Source organism: Crocodylus siamensis, chromosome 3, assembly GCF_052110815.1.
Source record: "Crocodylus siamensis isolate JL-2025a chromosome 3, ASM5211081v1, whole genome shotgun sequence".
Taxonomy (NCBI): Eukaryota; Metazoa; Chordata; order Crocodylia; family Crocodylidae; genus Crocodylus; species Crocodylus siamensis.
The window spans coordinates 122,609,012-122,629,335 of record NC_143397.1 but is presented as its reverse complement, the minus strand read 5'-3'; the positions used below and the strand labels follow the sequence as shown (position 1 = coordinate 122,629,335).

General features: G+C 40.9%; 1 long non-coding RNA gene across 1 annotated transcript in view; it reads left to right on the top strand.

The window, feature by feature from the left end:
* Positions 1–15,807, top strand: part of LOC149868755 (uncharacterized) — a 94,575-nt gene extending 78,768 nt beyond the window's left edge. Inside the window, exons 5-6 of the long non-coding RNA XR_016441325.1 lie at positions 15,496–15,564; positions 15,706–15,807. This is a non-coding gene — a long non-coding RNA (uncharacterized LOC149868755). The remainder of the gene's footprint in view (positions 1–15,495; positions 15,565–15,705) is intronic.
* The last annotated feature ends 4,517 nt before the right edge of the window (positions 15,808–20,324 follow it).

Here is a 20,324-nt window from a genome sequence, read left to right as displayed (position 1 = left end):
TGTGAAATGATGTCTCTGAATTGTAAAGCCTATGTCCTTGCTGCTGCTGTACACAGTGATGCTGAAACAATATTGCATGGAAAGTTTTACAAGTACCAATAGCTATCTTAAAAGAGTGAGGGAAGTAATCTACCAGTGAGAACTCTTGACACATATGTCCAGTTTTTCTCATGCTGTTGAAACAATTAAAACAATCAGATTTCTTCAAAAGAATTAATTGGAGAAGAAAAGTATAATCAATTGATTTACTTCTGCCGACACAGCTGTCTATTTAAGAGTTACCAGGACCATCAACCTAAGCCTGTTTGTAGCCTATAAAATAATCTTAGCAATCATATAGAGAATCAGCAATATTTTAGCTTAATTATAACCTTTTTTCCCTCTGAATAACCTATGTACAATATATTTCTTAATGACAACAATAGGAAATGCTTGAGGAGTTTGCATTATTCCGTTGTTAAGCTAGCTAAGAAAAGGGAAAGATTGATGCAGATACTAACATTCTTAACTGTCACTCATAAAATAACGAATAGATTTACCTGTAAATTCTCAGTGAACTCCTTTTATACCCAAAAGTCCTATAAGTCTGGAGAACCTAAACTGTATTCAGCAAAGAAGTTTGAATCTACAATTAAGAGCAAAAATTAAGTCCACATTAGTTGGGGAGTCTTGACCAGTGCTTCTGTAAGAGCCTTCAGTGGGCCTATTGGCATGACTTTTTGGTCCCCCACATGAAATAGGGTTTATAGTTGTACATGCACAGGTGTGTATTATGGCAGAGATAAAATATTAACTACCTCTATTCTGAATTGTAATAAAAAAGTGGTAACAGTTTTATGTGAAAAGATAGTCAAAGCCTATACCTTTCCTTGTGTACCTACTGCTTTCTCTCTGTACTGCACCTGTCTTTTTGCTTGCCCAGCTTCATCTGTCCCTATCTTTTATGTTCACTATCCCCATGCAAGGGCTGGCTTGGGAAAAGTCTGACAGAAAGAGAATTTTAAGGAAGCTGAATTGGGAGTGAGAATTGAAAAGAAGAGAAAGGAAGCAAAATTAAGAGCTTGGTTTGCAGTAGTTTATGATCCTCTTACTACCTCAAATGAGCACTCTACTGTAAAGACTACATCAAATATACTCCTAAGGTTCTGCAATAGATGGGAACAATAGTGAGCCACAAGCTTTTAATGAAATGCAGCAGGAAGCATGAGAGGATAGAAACTAAAATAAGAGGTTTGACATGGGCTGAGAACTGAAATGGAGGAGAGGAAAAGGCCAGAAAGGAATAATTTCACAATAGCTTTCATGAAAATAGTAAACAGCCTTGTGTTTTGCATCTTTACTACTTTCCCTTCATATTCTATGGCAAACTACTTTTTCATATACATATAGGTATCACTGTAGCAAAAATATCTTGAAAAAGTGTTCCTTTTTAGATATCACTTGTGGAAACATGCTTTAGTAGTTGTTATACTAATACCAACACTAAATGTACTAATAGTCCATCACAGGATGTGCATAATTCAGCTATTATTGTAGGGTTGAAGGCCTATAATCCTTAGCCTTGTTGTGAGGAATGCACCTGAGCTGTGCAACAACCACTCATAATGCACACCTTAGCATGGTTTATTGCTGTGACTCAAAAGTTAGGAGGTAAAAGACCAACCTCAGGACAACAGTTTAAGTCAAAACTGTGGTCCTGAATGAAGTGGGAGAAATGGTGCTTTCAGTCCCCGCTGGACACCAGTCAATATCCAACATCACACTTTAACTGTCACATTTTGACCTGACAATCTTTCTTCAGAAGGATCAGAAATAGAGCTAGGCAGGTTACCTTGCATTTCTAAAGAAGGTTACATGCAGGTCATTGACAGATGGGAGTGTGTGTTAGTCTAGTATGAGGATAAGCACAGACATTTCTAACATATATAAACATAAATATTCTGATATAAAATTAAATATTGCTCAATAGTTCAAACAGGAACTAACTGGAATGATTTGGTGAGGAATAAAAGGATGTTTGTTTTGTTTTTGTGAAAAAAAAATTACCACAAGGGAAAAAATTTGGACTTATATAGTCGGCAATATATGTTCTAAAAATGCAATTTCCGGATTAATAACAAAGCCACTGTTCTAGTTCACTAGTTCCTTTAGGACATGTGCTTTTGACCCATGCAACATATTGTGCCCCATGGCTCTTAGCTGAACTGTGACTTAACTGTGCTTATTTTTTTTAAATGTGTGATGTCTATTAAAACTCGCTGATGCTTGTACCAGGACCCCAGTGGAAATGAAATAGGTGTCTCAGTGGATTGTCCATTGGTTAAATATTAAAGGATTAAACTTTAATATTTAAGTGTGTGTATATGTGCAGCATATTATATAAAAGCAATTCCTATATGAATATTTTAAGTATGTTCTTTACCTGCAGGAAAGCAAATGATTTTCCCCTTTACCTCTAATTAACTAGATAAAATAGTATTTTAAGGAGACACCTTTTACAAAGAATTCATGTTTTTCTGTTATTATATGTATCTTTGCTCCAAGAAACTTATTAATTTGTTTAAAAATCCATGCATCATTTCACCGATTGTTTTAACATTTGTCATCTTATCTGTCCATGTCTTAATAAGGCACACTGGGGGAAAAAATAAGTGAAAGATTAAGTATTCCAGCTTGCACTACATTATAAATATGACTGCCTTCATTTAAAAAACGAGTTACCACAAAAATGAAAAACAGAGTAGGATGAGTGGTGATGGAAGACAGTAGACAGATAAATGCAGTTGGCAGTCACATGTAGAAGCATGGTAGACTGGTCAGAAAAGCTTTTACTCTCCAAAGTGTGAGAGAGTGCTTATGCTAAGCAAGGCCTAGCATTAAAAAAAATGCACTAAAACTCCCAGAATGCTTCAAGGAGGTTGAGGAGTCAGCGATTGACATTCTGGTAATCACTTTCTGACCCTTAGATGAAAATACTGAACTTCTGACCTTTAAACAATGATAAAAATAGCAGACATGCCGCTTACATTGTTAAGAATAGGAAACTGCATGGCTAAACTGCAATGACGAAAAAACAACTGCATATTATGTCAGTTTTGACATTTTAACCCTGCAAAAACCAGCAAAACATATAGTTGAATAATGTATTTAGGTTATAGAAAATTAGCATAAGAAATATAAAGGTCATTAAGAATTAACATAAGAAGCGTAATGATTATAATACAAAGTGTATCACCTGATATTATAATATAGATAAGTTAACTAAATAACCAATAGAAGTAAGAATTAGAAAATGCATATGTATAAGTGTTATCATATATAACTAATAGTAAAGTTATGTTAGATGCCTCACTTCCACCATGGGGACAGTTTTGTATCTTTTGCCTAAAAAAAGATAAGGGACTCCTTTTAAATGAGCTGTTGACCAGTTCTGAGACTACTGAATCAGGCAGCCGCACCTAGCCTCCGGGTTAGAGAGCAAGGGCTTGATTTGGGAACCTCGTGAACCAACAGACCTCCTTTAGTTTATGACTTTGTGAAACAATAAAAGTTTTAAATTGAACAGGTCTGAGCCTGTGCTTAATTCAGTCCTATATAATTCGGCATCGAGCTCCCACACAAAGCAATGGAAGTTTTCTATTTCTATGTTCTATTTTGCAACACATGGAACCGTGAGAGTTTCAGAAGACAAAACTGTCATAATAGAAGTTATGGTTTAGAGAAACTCCCTCACATAAAAGACTGAAGCAGTTAGGAATTGGGAGATGGCCCCACAGTTAGGGCTGTGAGTTAGAGAGAGACCAAAGGTCAGAAGAGGTTGCCTACTGCTCCACATTAAGGTTAATTGTTGCTAGTTCTTCTCATTCAGGTAGGCCTCTTTTTACTGAACGTGGTGATCACTACATGATGTCAGGCTTGGCCAATGAGAAAGAGCAACCTCCACTTGCTAATTACTGAAGTTTTGTAACCTCCATTTGCCCTTCATATGTCAAGCAATGTAGCATTCTGGCAAAGGTTTGAGTGGTACCTAACAGCCACAGGGGTAGAAGAGAAAAATGACTAAGTAAAATCATCTATCTTCTTGCATATTGTGGGGGGAGAAAGCCCTGGCTTCTAATAATGACTTTACCTTTGAAGAAGGCCAAAAATGTGCATTAAAGTGTAATACTATTCCAAGTTGCAAAGTATTACATGCAAAAATAGAATGGGACCCTTGAAAAATAGATTTTTTTTATATGAAGACCAGCAACAGAACAAAGTATAGATCAGTGGGTGCATCTATGCATACAATTAATTTGAAGCAATGAACTCTGAAGCAGTTTGAGCCAAAGTAAACTACTCCTGGGGACAGCAGTTATATGTATGCCTGGGACAGCAGCAATTTGAGTCAGAGCAGAATAATTTATGTTAGGGATGCTAAACCCCAGGCTCTGGGTAGTGATGTTGGGCAGCATAGGGGCTGGCTGTAGCACAAGGGTGCTGAAAGTGAGGAGCTGTGTAGCTAGGTGGCAGGCAAGAATCTGGCCCCTGGCTGGCCAGACTGACCAGGCACAATTTATGCCTGCAGTCAGCATTTACATATGCATTTAATCACAGTAAATTACTTTGACATAAGATAGTGCTGTCCCTGACAGAAGTATCTCACTGTGGTGTTAATTAGTTTACTTTGACCTAATACCATAGCACATGTAGACCATGATGCTTTACTCTGATTTACACATGTAGATGGTAATGCTTTATTCCTCCAAATCCAGTGGGAAGACAGACTCACCAATGTTAGCATCCTCCTGCAAGCAAACACTATGAGTAGGGAGGCAATGATCATCCAACATCAACTTCACTGGGTTGCCAATGTCATCTGGGTGTCCAACTCCAGACTCCCAAGACAAGTCTTATTCTCCCAGATCAGCCAAGGTATACATTCAAGAGCAGAAAAGCACTTCATGGATGTCCTCAAAGCCAACTTTAAAAAATGAAACATTGATGTCAACTTGTGGGAGACTGTCTCCCAGTACTGCCCCAAATGGAGGAAGACTCTGCTGCACAGATCTTGGTACTTTGAAACCTCATGATAACAACAGGAGATGGAAAAGTGTGAGTGACAGAAACAATGTGTTGTGGACCAATTCAAGAATCCAGTGCCACCCGCCCCCAATGAAACACATGCCCAAGCTACAGCAGATGCTGGATAGATCTCATCAGGTGTCTTGGGAAACACAGATAAGACAATCATGGAAATAATCATCCTTGACTGCAAAGAATTGCTGAAGAAGAAGAAGATCTTACTGTGGTGTTAATTAGTTTACTCTGTCCTAATATCACTGCATGTGTAGACAGTGACACTTTACAGATAATTAATCTACTCCACAGTTAAGTGCATGTATAGATGCGGCCAGTATGTTACTGAACTAAAGTTACTGAGTAAGAATCGTGCTTCTGGGAACTTGACAGAATCTCTGATTAGAGATAGGATTATTTGTAGTATTGCAGACACTGCATTATATGAAAAGCTACTGCTTAAAGGAGTCATGTCCCTAGAAAAGACCACCCAAATGTGCAGGGAACCAGAAACTGTAAAGGCCCAGACTGAGGAGCAGAATGCAAGAAAAGGAGTTATCCATGCAGTAGGCATGAAAAAATGTACCCAGAAGAAGCCACTTCACAGGGTGGAACTTTTCACTGGCAAGAAGCCACCTTGTAGAGTGTTAATTTTTCCATTGGCCAGGCGATCTCTAAGGGAGAGAGTGCAAATAAACAAATGTACCAAGTGTAGATGGTAACATGGCTGCAAATGTTGTACTGTATTTGGAAAACTGCTTTTTAATCTATAACAAAACGAAACATATTGCCAGGTGCTGCAGACCCAAAACAAGAAACCCTTATGCGCATACAGGTAAGAGCATACCAGAAGAATTCGATATAGATATGGCTGAATCAAGCAAAATCAATGAGAGGGACTGGATTTTGCCAGTTGAAGTGCAAGAAACAACATCTTCATTTAAACTGGACACTGGTTCAAGTTAATATTTTACCAGAGCAGAAATACAGAAAACAAAATTGAGATCAAAAGTGAGTCTAATAAACATCAAAATTACTGGCTATTCAGGAACAAATATACCAGTGAAAGGGAGATGCTTTGATAGCATCCAGTATAAAAATAGAGGGTCCAAATCCCATGCATTGTGGTACCCAGGGAGGTGACACCAATTTGGGGTCTGGCAGCTTGACAAACTGTGTCTAGTTAAGTGTATGCTTGCAGCACAAAAAGTCACAAAGTCCATGCCTCTGTATGATCCTCTTGGCCATCACAGCCCAAATTTGGACAGTTCTTAGTGGTCCTGTTCTTAGTTGCACCAGAAAACAAAAAGCAAAGGTGGACACAAATGTAAATACCATCTTGCAGAATGATGAATTCAGTCTTAGTGGTCTGTAGCTAATGAACTTTGTGCCACATGCAGAAGCACAACTGCCAAAAATGCAAGTAATTCAGATCCCAGTATAAGGACTCAGGTCTATCAAGACTTGGAGAAAAAGCTTCCTACCAAAAACAAATCAGAACTGGATTAGATACTTCATTGGTCTGAACAAAAATATCCTGAAAAACTCATAGAGACTTGTTAAAAGAGCTGTAGAAAAGGGGGAATAGGAAAATGGGTAGAGTGATGTGCCAATAACCTTTCCTCTATAGATGGATGTTATGGGGATTTTGTGTTAATTACTTTTTGTTGTTATTGTTAAGAGGGAAGATAGTAATTCTAATTCAGAGCTAGTTCCTTATTAAGAAGAATACATAAATTGGAAATTAGGAGATGGTCCTTCAGGGAAATTAGAGGAAGACAAAGAGTCCTCAGAGGTTGCCTACTGCTATACAGTAAAGTTCATTGTTACTAGTTTTTCTTATTGGGCTGCGGTCGTGTGGGTGCTAAGATATACAGTTGACAGCCCAGAGGTTACAGACATGAGGCCATAGCAGATGCATTCAGGGTGTGGCCTTGTCAGATTCCAATGAATCTGTGAATTATGCTAAATACCTTGTCACACAAGGACATGGAAAAAAAGAGTTTTTTCTAATTAATGTATGCTCGTATTTATTGAATCTGGTGATCATTAGAAAAATAATTCATGTTTCCTTCCACAGTTTTAGGTATTATAATAGAGTGGAAAAAGAGAAGTAATAGTGCCCCAGACACTAAGGCCCAGATCCTCAAAGATACTTGGATACTTTTTAGGTGTGCTCTGTGGTGAGGGTATATGGGAAAACTGAGTTTAGGCAACTGACTTACAATATGCTTCCTGATTCATGTTCCCAAATAAAAATAGGCTTAATCTATGATTAAGCTGTCTCTCTACTTCACTCTTGGTTAAAGCAGGGAGTTCTATGTTCATCTGATTTCTGAGAATCCCTTCTTTCAGTACCTTCCTCTCCCCATTCACTGCCTGGGAACTTAACCTGGGGCTGAGAATTTCAGTGAGCAATGGAGTGCCTAGAATTTAGGATTTGCAATGTATCTGGCACTCCCTGTTTGTTCTTCAGCTGCACCAACACATGGGTAACTGGTCAATAAGGTCAAGTAACAAGATGTATAAAATAAAGATATTGACAATTTAATTTTGACCTTCATCTTACTCTACAGAACTAAGTATCTTCAGGAGGAACTGCTTATCAGTCTGAGCCTGGAGACAGGTAAAGGAATTCAGCTGTGTTTGTGAAGATACAAGAGGCAAGCTAGATGAAAAAGATGTAGGGGAGGAGAAAATACATAGTGAAACATTGGGCCCAGCAATAAGGAAACACTGTGATCTGAAGATGTCGGGCTGGATCTTCATCAGTTTAACTTTAAAAACTATTTTTCCCAGCTAATAAAATGTCTGCGTATTATCTAGTGTGATGCCAGTTTCTCTATATAAAATCAATGCAGAAAAATATGGGTCATCTATCCAGTCCAGTATCCTTTTTTCTGATTAATAGTAGATGCTTCAGAAGAAGATACAATAAATTGCATTATCAGTAATTATGAAATATTCTTGTAGGGAAGTTTCAAGGTGAGTGGCTTCTTGTGGACCTAAGCCCTAAACCTTCATGGGTTTATATACAATTTCATTTTCAAATCTAGCTAATACAGTGGGATGTTTTCATTATCTATAGTAATGCCTAGTACTTTTTTTGAACAGTTCTGAGCTCTCAGGGCTTTGGCACAGACTACCTGTATAATGTCAGAAATCTATGAAATGTTGTGAAGTCATAAAATGATGGTATTTTTAAAGCAGTCTCAGGTGAAGGCTTCATATTGGTTCAGACCTGCACAACTGTGACTTACCCCTAGAGGACCGGTGAACAGGAGCCAGGACTCTATTTCTCCCATGTGATAAGAGGAGAGGGAAGGGTGGCATGTAGCTGGGAGGCAGAGAAAGCAGCATGGGGTCTTTCCTCCCTCCACATCCAGGAGGAGTCCAGCCAGACCAGAGGGTGGGAAGGGAGAAATCTTGAAAAACTGTTTGATGTGAGTTGGGGAGGGGGTCAGGGGGGAATAAAGAGAAAGAAAGGGAAAAAAAGATTAGCAAAAAATTAAAGAACTACAATTGTGCATGTGTTGCAGTGAATTGGGATTGGGTCAAAGGGGGGAGTTGGGTTAGGGGCAACAGAAATCATGCCAGCTGGGAGGGGGGAAATGTCCTGACCTGGTTGTTGAGACCCTGGGGCCAGGAAAAATGTGTTTTCTCTGGCTTCAGGGTCCCACAGCTGTTAAGCCACTCTCAGTGCCCAACCTGAGCACAGAGCCCCGGGGATGCTGCTTCTCCAGGGTTCTGCGCTAGGGATGAAACTGAGGCAGTCACTCTGCACTTAGAGCCCAGAGCCCAGGGAATCACTAGAGTTTTGGAGGGTCAGGGGAAAAGCAGCTGGGAGCTGTGTGTCCTGGGATGCAGGAGGAATGAAAGTAAAATATTTTACCTCCCCTGACCATTGAAATAATATCTTGGAATGGCATGGGTAAAATGTTTCCAAGGGTCTTGTTACACTTTACACCACACAAATATTGACTGGCTTAGTGTTTTGGAGTAGTCACATCTTCAACTTGGGTGGCACATCTGTGGGGAGCAGCCATACCGTAATGCAGTGGTTCCCAACCTCCTGTCGTGGGGGCAATACCAGCAGCACCGTACACAAAAGATGAGCTGTGCTGCATGTCGGGAACTCCCCCATCCCTGCCTCTACCCCTGGGCTGCCACTGCCACTGCCACTGCTGCTCCACTCTGGTCCCAGCAGCAGGTCATGGCAAAAAAATGCTGAAAACCACTGCCATAGTGGAAAAAAAAGCAGGTTGTGTGGATCAAGAAATAGTTCTGCCTTGGAGTGGTATAACTTTGAGCTACATAGGGTGTGTCTAGATGAAACAGGGGCCCTAAACTGAAGCGGTGGGTTTTAAAAAAAACAGTTCAATTTAGGGCTGATTAAACCCCCATGTCGCGCACACCCCCACTGACTTACCTGCCTCTCCAGTGGGGAGGGGAGGGCCAGCTGCCGGCAGGTGGAGCAGTCCTTGGGCTGTTGTGGGGTGGTGGTGCTTCCTTCTGCAGCAGCTGCGGCACTCCCCCCGCCCCCCAGGTGGCACCCAGCTTGGGCAGTCCTAGGGGGCACCACAGCTGCAGAGGGAAGCACCAGGCACCTGCACAGCTCAGGCAGGTAGGCAGGCTCTGGGGGGGAAGGGGGAAAGATCAGGCTCAAAGCTTTTCTTGGGCAGAGCTGCTTTCTTGGGCTGCTGCCAGGCTGCCTGCAGGACTTCCTGTTGAGCCATGGGGCTGCATGGAGCCTGGTGCTTTGCTCCGCAGCTCTAGGGGCAGCAACTCTGAAAGAGTTTTAGTTTGCTCTGCCCTAAGTCATTTAAGGTGCATTACACTGCCACATTTCCTACAGTGGCTGGAATTAATGTGCAATATACTGCTGAGGCGTGCAAACACTGACACCATTGAAGTGGTGCAAAAGTGTTTAGCCCACTTTAAAGTGTCGTGGAAACACATCTCTTGTTTCATCTACACCAATTAGTGTTTTAAGCCACTTTAAAGTGTTAATGTGTAGATAATTCAGAGGTTAAGAGCTCCAGGAGCCACCTAAAATTACCCTATAACAAGGCTTCAAGATAAACCTCCTTTTCAGTGGCTTACCTTTAAAAGGTGTAGAGCAGTGGATCTTGATTCACCAGTAGATCTCGGAGCCTCTTGCAGCAGATCTCAGAGCCTCTTGGAGATGATCCAAGACTGGGGTGTGGGGCTGAGTGCCTGCATGCATGAACGTGGGCGCTCCAGCCCAGCAAGTCAGGCTGTGGGGAGGGAAGGGGCAGGGGCTAGATCAAGTCTCCCATGGTGAGGAACAGTGCTGCAGAGGCGGGAGCAGGGGTAAATTGAGCTGGGTGGGACATACCTGCTGGGGACATGCACCCCCAAATATTTCTTTCTCCCTCTGCCTCGATCTGTTTCCCCGCCTTCCCTCCCCACAGACTTACCTGCTGGGCAGGGGATCAGTTTAAAAACCCTGCAACTAGGGAGTGATGGGGCTAGTATTATGTCAAGCTGCTTATGTATCCCCAGGGTGAGTGAGCAGATTCTCTTTTCCATCTAGGTCAACTAGGAGCAGTTATTGCCACAAGTGTAAAGCAGGATTTGTACTCCCATCTACAGAAGGATTGCAAGATGCCTTAACTCCTTTGTTATTAGGTAGAGGGCTAAAGCAGAATTATATTAGCATGTGAGTGGAATGGAAATAAAACAATTGTGAAACTCATTATTTCATTGCTCAAATTTTGTGAAGTGGATCATGTAAATAAACAAATTAACTGATGACAAAGAAATTAGGTAACTGAAATTGAATGATAAACTAAGGAGCTACTAGTAACATGTAGGGAATTTCCTTTAAGTGTGTGCATTGTCTTGATATGAGCTTGCAGATATAACAATAGAGACAAATCAATTTGTAGAGTTAGATGCAACAGCTGTAGTAGCAGCTGAAGCATGACTCCTAGTGCTGTCACTGTCCTGGGTCCCAGGACAGTGGTTCACAACTGGATCACTGTGGAAAGGTGGAGAGTGGGCTGCTAACAGGATACAGGGGAAGAGAAAGGAGTTGGTGACCCTTCCAAATGTTCCGGTGGATTTAGGTAGCATTGTACAAGATGGCATTTTCCTCATGTTTGCATTATCTCCCGCATTTGTCCCAAACAGGAAAGAGCAGAGCTACTATGGTGTGGAATGGTGAGTGGGTTTTTGCCTTTTCAGGGAAAAAAAAAAACTTATGGACTTCTGTCTAAAATATTTGGAAGGAGGATAGATTAGTAGATGTTGAGTGTGAGAGGACTGCAGAGAGCATAAAACAAACTGAGGAAGCAGGGAAATGGAAGAAGAGAAGAAGAATGGTCAGAAAGAGTAAAGGAGATCAATTACAATTGTTCACTTTTATTTTTCATTTAGTTAAACTTCTATATGTTTTGAGCTTTCCAGGATGAAGGTTTCTGAGTTGTCACAACAAAAGTAATATCAGCAGAATCACATTAATAGTTGGTGCGCAGTATAAAAGAGGAACAAAAGGTTTGAGTTTTCTATGTCTGCCAGTAACTTAACTAGGATCTGTATTAATCTCTTATCAGCTTTAATCTACTGTACAGCCAATAACTAGAATTAGTAAGAGCCTATGAAGGAATTCCACACTCTGTGATATGCATAATGAGCTTAAACAGATTTGGCTCAGAATAAGTTGCTAATTGACAGCATATGACTGCCTAAAATCAAACAGCTGCTTTGTAAACCATTCCGACATGCAATTCTAAATTAATACACATCTGATTCATTATTTATGTAACAAATTATCTCTTTTCACAGTTCAGAATTGAAGGGACCCTACTAAATGGGCCATCTTTGTAGGTAACCACAGACATGTGCAGGGATGTCATTTTCAAAGGTAGGGCAGGGAATGCAACAGAGAGTTGAGTTTGCACCTCAGGTTGGAGTTAGCTTCCAACTTACATTTAGAAGGAAAGAAGCATAAATAAATGTTTCCCTGACTGTTTAGCTATATTTATTTTCTGCTACCTCCCTGCCTACAGTAACACGGATGTCCCCAGAGCTGCTGAACCTGTTTATTTCCCATCCGCTACCTGTCCAATTGAAGCAGCACTAATTATCCCAGAAGGCTTTGCTCCTGTCATTTACAGCAGAAAAAAGCACTCAAAGGCTCCTGGAGATACATCAGGACCATTTCAGGCAACAGGTTGGAGAACTCTGGGGAAACAAATATAAAACCTGGAATCACAGGGGTGGGGGGATGGGAATGAATATCCAGGTGGAAGAGCAGGAATTATACTATTCAGAGATGTAAGTAGTAGCATTGGGGAAATTAATTATTTCAGACTCACTCTTCTGACCTAGTTATGACATGATACATTTCTTTTTTACCTCTTATATATTTAGTTGTGATTCTGACTATTGCTTCTATGGTAAAGTGGTACCTACCCGAATAAGCTGTATTCATTGCTCAGTGTTGCGTCCCTTAAATCTGACCCCCGTTTTTAGAGTTTAGACTTTATTTTCTTAATGGTTCACATTATTTTGTGTGGGGAGGGTCTCCATATCTGAGGAGTTGGAAGGAGAATAATAAGATGTAAATAAGAACTCTCTTTAGCTTTACCACATCCTTGTTGAAGTGCTACACCCAGTACTGGATGTGGTACTCCAGCTGTGATCTCACTAATGCTGAGTAGGGTGGGGATGCATTGATTGATGCATACCAGAGTATTATTTGCCTGTTGGTTACAGCATCACATTGCCAGTTCATATTCATACTGTGGTCTATTATTACCCCCAGGTCCCTTTCATTTGTGATGCTGGTCAGTTTGGTGTTGCCAAGCCTGTAGGTATGTAGGGGTTTTTTTGTCCCCAGATGGAGCACTTTACATTTCTTGATGCTGAACTTCATTTGATTCCCATCTGCCCAACTTGCTAGCCTGTCTAGGTCTGCCTGTATCTGCAGCCTATCCTCAAGCATGACCAGGCTTCCCCATAACTTGGTGTCATCTGCGAACATGGCCAGTGAGCTCTTCACCTCTGCATTCAAATCATTGATAAGATATTGAAAAGCACTGGAGCAAGCACAAGCCCCTGAGGGACACCACTGGCCACTTCTCACCAAGATGACACAGATCTGTTCATTAGAACTCTCTGGGTCCTACCCTGCAACCAGTTCCCTACCCACCTAACTGTCTCATGGCTGAGCCCACAGTTCTGCAGTCTACTCACAAGAACATCATGGGATTACTAGATACAAGGACTTTTGGAAGTCAAGGTATACAATGTAAACCTCTCTCTTATCCAGCGGGCGATTTACTTGATCTTTAAAGGAGATGAGGTTGTGACAAGACCTGCCCACAATGATACCATGCTGGCTGTAATTCAGAATCCTACCTTCTACAAGCCTATTGCATATAGACGCCTTGATGAATTTTTCCAGAATCTTCCCTGGGATAGAAGCTAGGTTGATTGGCCTATAGTTACCTGGGTCCTCCCTCCTCTCTTTCTTGAAGATGGGCACAACATCGGCCCTCTTCCAGTCCTCAGGGACCTCTCCAGAGCCATGAGTTTTGGAAAAGTTTTTCCAGTGGTCCTGTAATGACTTTGGCCAGCTCCTTTAGCACCTTCAGATGAAGTTCATCTGGTCCTGCTGATTTATATATGCATAATTTTTTCGAATGATCACACACCAGTTCTACGGTAATAGTAGGAAGGCAATCATTCCTACCCTGCTTGTTCTGTACCCACTTTGGCATGATTTTGCTCTTGGCCCAGTGAAAGACAAAAGCAAAGCGGTCATTCAGGAGTTCTGTTTTCTCCTGAGTGCCAGTAACCAGCTGTCCTGAGTTGTTGAGCAGTGTCCCCACACTCCCATTTGTTTTCCTCCTGCTCCTTACATACCTAAAGAAGGACTTTTAGTTCAGTTGCCACCTTAGCCCTTCGAATATGTTCTCTACAAGTGCAGGCCATTGTTGTATAGTCCTCCTTGGGACATGCCCCAAGCTTCCGTTGTTTGTAGTCCTCCTAGATACAGCCAAAGGGAAAGTAAGTTACTCTTTGTAATGCCATGTTCTCTCCAGAGCCAAAGAAAAGGATCTGAGGTAACACTGCTATAGCTTTTGCTTATTAGCAACATCTCTCTCAGGGGTAACAATCACTTTGAAACTTTAGTGGGATAACTCAAGTTTGGTCAGAAACTCAACTTTGTTCATTAGGTAGGTGAAGTGAATTCTACCCTATGTTGTCAAAAATGTTCTGATTTTGATTAATTGAAATTTCGCAATGAAAAATTTTTTCATTGAAAGATTCCTGGACATCTCTACAGGTAAGAATTTAGCTTAGTCCATGGTTGAATAACTTAGTCTACCAGAAGGGTTGGTTGAGTTGCCTCCCAGCTTTGTGATTCTGTGATCCTATCATGGTTATTGTACAAATTATTCCTGCTCACATATAATCTTATCAACTTAGAAGAAGAAGAATACTTCACCTTTTAAATAATTCTAGAACTAGAAATAAAAAGACCATATGTTATGTTCCCAAACCATAAAATGACATATTTTCCAAAATGTATTATACAGCACATAGTAAACTAGATGCAAGTTCTGCCAAATTTCATAAATGGCAGGATCATTTATTTGGAGCATTGGTTCTCAACCTTTTTAGACTCAAGGTATCCCCAGATAGATGCAAGGCATTCTGCAGAAAATACTGGCTCCTAGTTTTCACTTGTTTTTTGGCTGCACAAAAATAATAAAACAATGTTTCAGTTACAAAGAACTCAACAAAGACTACAACCAAGTAGGATGTTTTAAATGTTATTTAAAATCTCTGGGTTTATCTTATGAATCATGTTTGCACATCTAACAGTGCTAACATTGTGTGGCACACCATGGCGCTCTTTAAAGTCTTTCAAGGCACACAACAGTGCTGTGGTACTGTAAATAAATAAGTTAATTTAATGAGATTACTCACTTACATTGCCATTGGGATTTGATGCGTGCTAGCCTCAAGGTCCCATCACGTCATTTAACTAAGGTTTCTCTCAGTACAGCTTCCCGATCTCGCCTGCCATGACTTGATGTACCAAAAGAATGAGGGAGGCTTGCTGGCTTAAAATGTTGTTGACCTTTGGCTGGCTATGATTTCTCTGCATGCCCTGTTCTGGTTTTTTTAGAGGTCACCAATAGACCAAGGCAATGGCTAGAATTTGGTTCTGTATATATTATCATATGGTGGATGGCTGCCCCCCTGTACTCAGCTTCTGCTTCCTGGGAAGGGACAGCTTAATTGTCGCCAGCAGTGGGGATCATTGTCTCAGGTTTACCCTTATTTATCCTTAATATTATCCCTGGGTGGGCTTCAGGACAATGGGATTCTGGTTTCTCATGGATCCCCAGTCCTGCAACTCTACCACTCACAGTTAGTTGTCTTTGGGCTCTGCAGGTTTTCCTGGATTGAGTAATTGGTAACCCTCTGAGCCCTGCCACAGTGTCTTCTTTCTTCTGAATTCAGGTAAGTAGAGAGACTTCTCTGAGTCTCAGAAGGAGAAAGCTCCTTACTCTCCTCCTTTGCCCCTGCTGGGGCATAGTCCAAGCATTTTTTTGTTTTTTTACTTCTTCTGGTTCTATCCCTGTCTTCCTCTCTCCTCTGCAGTTGTTACTGGACACATTTTTAAACTGCTCTCCATCACATACCCAGCCAACTGGAACTGACAGGAACTGATAAATCTTGGGGTCTGTGTTCTCCCCGCATCCTGTTCTTTCCCTTCTTGTGTGCAGCGAGGTAAGTGTTTGTGCTCAGAGCAATTTTTCCGGCACTACTTATTGTCTTCGGGGCCTTTTTCTCAGGTCCCCAGAACATCTTTAGGGCGGGCAGGGAGCTCCTCACTGCCACAAGTACCCTAGCTGAGAATCACTGATTTAGCCTCTCCAACATTACACACACACACACACACACATACACACGTGCGCATGCGCGCGTGCACATATATATGTTAACATTCTAGATTACCTATGTACATAGGTAATGTTGAAGGCTCTCTAAATCAGTGGGTGCTTCTACACATGCATTTGATCCAGGAGCAGTTTACTCTTGAGGAAAAAGCCTGGCAGGCACATGGCACTGCGGTGGCAGAGAGCAGTGCCAGGGTTCAGACTGGCTGCCTCTGCTGCCCTGTGGCCTGTGCAGGAGGCGCAGTGGTCAGGTGTGGCCACAGGATCCCCGCATGTACTCCAGGACTCCAGAGTGCCTGCAGGCTTTTAAGGGCCTAGGGCTGGGGGTGGGGCTGGGGCTAGCATAGAACTGACCCAGCCCTTGGGCATGAGAGGCTCCCAGCCCTGGGGCCTTGGGACTGTGCTGAGGCTGGCCCCCTAGTGGTAGGACTGACTGTGGGCGAATTTACTCTTAGTTAGCATCTACATATACATTACTCTGCAGTAACTACTTGGGAGTAAATTTGCTACTTGCATTTGAAGGTAGCAAATTTACTTATAAGTAGAACAGTTTGCTGCACAGTAAGCATGTGCATGTGTAGACACACATGCTTACTGCATAATAAACTACTCTACTGTGCAGTAAAGTGTCTCATGTATATGTGCCCAGTGATTCTCAGATTCTCAGCCAGGGTACCACAGCACCCTGGTGTACCTTGAGAGCCTGTAAAATGTGCCACACCTATATATATATATATATATATATATGTGTGTGTGTGTGTGTGTGTATATATATATATATATATATATATACACACACACATATACATACATACATACATACTTATATACATTATGTATACAAAGTAGCTGGAAGGGAGCACGATTCAAATTAATGTAGACTCATGCACAAACCAATCCTGAGGCCTACCAATATGCATGAAAATTGAGACATAAACCAGCCACAGCATTACTAATTGATTGAAACACAGAAAAAATAAGCCTAAGGACATTGCCAAAATTCATAGAAGAGGATATGACAAACTAATACCTAATAACGGCAACGTTTTTGCTATGTTAGAACAAGTTTCCTACATGGTCTTACGTGAATTTTTGCTAATAAAGGCATGCAGTAAATCAGTCCCAACACATTGGGATGACATTTTTCAGAATTACTCCAGACATTTCTATTGCATACATAAAATATTATTACCATATTGTCTGTTTACTAGACTACTATTACTTTTTGTAGGTGTAGCACTATGCTTTCACCTCTACCTCTTAAATAACAAAGTGTCTGAAAAGTAATTCTGAAGTGTGCACATTTTATACTGTTTGATATTTTTATGAAGCACTGTGCTGTTTGTTGTGAGCAACTGGTTTATGATGCACTAGTCTGAAAGGCCAAGGGACTCCTGGGCAATTTTGTAATGGGAAGATTGTTACTATGTCACAGCTGGCCTGATTCTTCACTGCATGACACCTTGTGTAGTCAGTGACATTCATGTAAAATTGCTGTAGAAAACTACAAATTTTATTTCATTGGGGTATACACCCAGCATTTTCTTTCTTTTCACAAACAGAAGTATCTGCAAAAGACTTAAGACAATGGAGAATCAGGCCTTAACATAGGTCTTCACAAATAATATAGCTTAAGGGGGAATCCTAGCTCCATGGAAGTAAATGTTAATGCTTCTTCTGATCAGTGGAACCAAGATTTTCTCCTTGGTCTACACCTTACACCTTTCATGGGTGTGGATTTTCTCATCTTTTTCTTTTCTGAGATGCTGATTCATAACTAAAGATATATTTTGAAAGCAGGATACCTGAAAAACTTCTTGATCTGCAATAACTCAGCTAAAAACCCAGAAAACTTACAGTTTTGGAGTGTTCAGTTTTTCTACAAAAAGTTCAAATTTCCATGGAAAGCAGATGACGTAATTTAGTCAAAAATCCAATTTTCCTCCCCAAAACTATTTTAATGAAAAGTTTTTCACCAACTCTGGTCCATTCTCAGAATGAGTTGCATTAGTTGCATTTACAGTGGTATGCAGCAGAATCATGGGAAGGAGGATTGCCTGGCAGTTGGATAACATTGCAGTGAGTGCTTTCTGCCATGGTGGAGTAGAGGCAGTACTCTGGAAAGAGTCAATAAGATCTGTGACAGGACCAAATGGCTTCATAGCCAATGTGTGATATGGTGCTCAACTTGAATCTAAGTAAGTAGGTAATTTCCCTGTTGGGTTTCAACTAGACAGCCATGTGTTGTGGAATGTGGGTCCTTGAGTGAGTTGTATGGTCAGCCTTTCTCTCACAATATATGTGAGAACACAAAGCAGTCAAGAGGAAAACATGCTTTTGCACTGGAAACCCCCCAAATAAATAAAAATCGTAATTAAAGTGTGTAGTAGTGAATGGACACTGTAGAAATCTGTTTTGGATTGATCCAGGTACAGTGCTAGAATATTATAGTAACTGTATAGGAAATCTGAGAATGGGCTATGGAAACACGTTTGAAATAATTAAGGGGCATTTTTAAATGTGAGAGTAGGCAACTTGGTTCCAACAGGGCAAAAACTATCCCACTGCCTTTTATCCACTTTATCCAAGACTATTAAATGCAAGAATGCAGTAGGTCAGCTTCATGAGGTGGAGTGTAGAATAGGTTAGGTGATTCCTAATCTGTGGCCTGAGTATTCTTTTGGGAAGCAGGAAACAGAGGTTCAGCCCCACCCTGCATTTGGATGGGGGAGGTTGGGGAGAACCTGGGTTTCATGGGCAAGTGCTAGAGTGTGTGAATTATTTTTTTCCCCTAACCCAAGCTAGGCAATCCTATTACCCCACAAAATCCAAATGATGTGTAAGTGCAAAACACTGCTGTATGTGTTTATGTAAGCCACTTAGACATGTGAAGGTGAAACAGGATTTGACCTTTAGTGACAAAAAAAATCTCAGTAGGGAGGACAAAGACTGGATGGGCAAGTAAAATGAATTAACATGTCATCTCTTGAATAAACCTCCTGAATCAAGGCTGAGAGAATTGGACATTGCATCATGGGAAAGCATGCATTTCTGTTATGAATAGGTTATCTATATAGTGAACAAAAAGAAGACTTCCAGGGTATCCAACTGGTACCTTTCCCCCCAAAAGACAAAAAATTAGTTAACAAATATATGAAGTCACCTTAGTAGGAAACAAATGCTTGGACTTGAAGCAGAATCTTGTTTGTCTCTCTTAATAACATTATGAGTTGCAGTCTGAATGCGCTTCACAATAAGAACAAGACTTTTTAATTAGTCCACAATTGAAAGAATAATATTTGAACCAGCAATTTTATGGGTCAGAAGGAAAGCTTTGCCAGCTGTACAGATTTTAATGCTTTGTGCACAGTTACTGAGTTAGAAAAGTGGCAACAGATTTTTTTGACAGTACCAATTAGATCTTCTGTCCAATACCTCTTGCTGAGAAACTCCTTGTCCACCAAGCATGGTCTATATGGTATGTAGCATAATGTATGTATGCAGAAACTTGCCTTTAGAGATCATTTTGTGAATACTGAAACAATTTTCTATTACAGACTGCTTAATTTCAGAAGACTAGCATAATGATATAGGTGAAGTTCAGCAATGCTTACATTTGTGTTGTCCTTTCTTTTGAAGCATGTGAAAATAGATGCTACGTGTGTATCCCAGGCTATAGAAAAAAATGGTAAAAATAGGGATTTTGTTCCTTATCTAATTTGGAAGGAAGACCATATAATTTATTAAGTTTATTGTAAGAAGTTTACACCATCACCTACTGTACTTTACATGGACTCTGACTCACTTGGCCAGGCTGACCCTTTGTCTATTTTTCCTCCCCTTCTATCAGCTTTAGAAGACAACAGTCCCTTCTCCTTCTCCTCCCAAAAGGATTATGACGAATCACCCAGTGTCTCTTGGTTTCCTAGCATGCCTCTCTCTTCTTCCCTCAGCCACATCTACACAAGATGCTGACTGCGCAGTAGCCTGATACTACTGTGCAGTTATGTTGTGTGGCAAAAAGCATGATGCAATGCTACTCTACTGTAGTATTAAGTGCTGCACAGTAGCATCACAAAAAGGTGTTTGTTGGCACTACTGTGTAGTAACTTGGGTTACTGCACAGTCATTTAGTACTTGTTTATAGAAGCACTAAATGACAGTGTAGTAACAACTGCACAATCAGTGTCTCATGGAGATGTGGCCCCTGAGTTCTTACTTGATCATTTCTAAGTCCAGTATGGAGTACTTACTCCCATCTCTTTATGTCACCTCTGAAATTTCAACCACACTACAGATCACCCTTGTATCAGTTTCCCT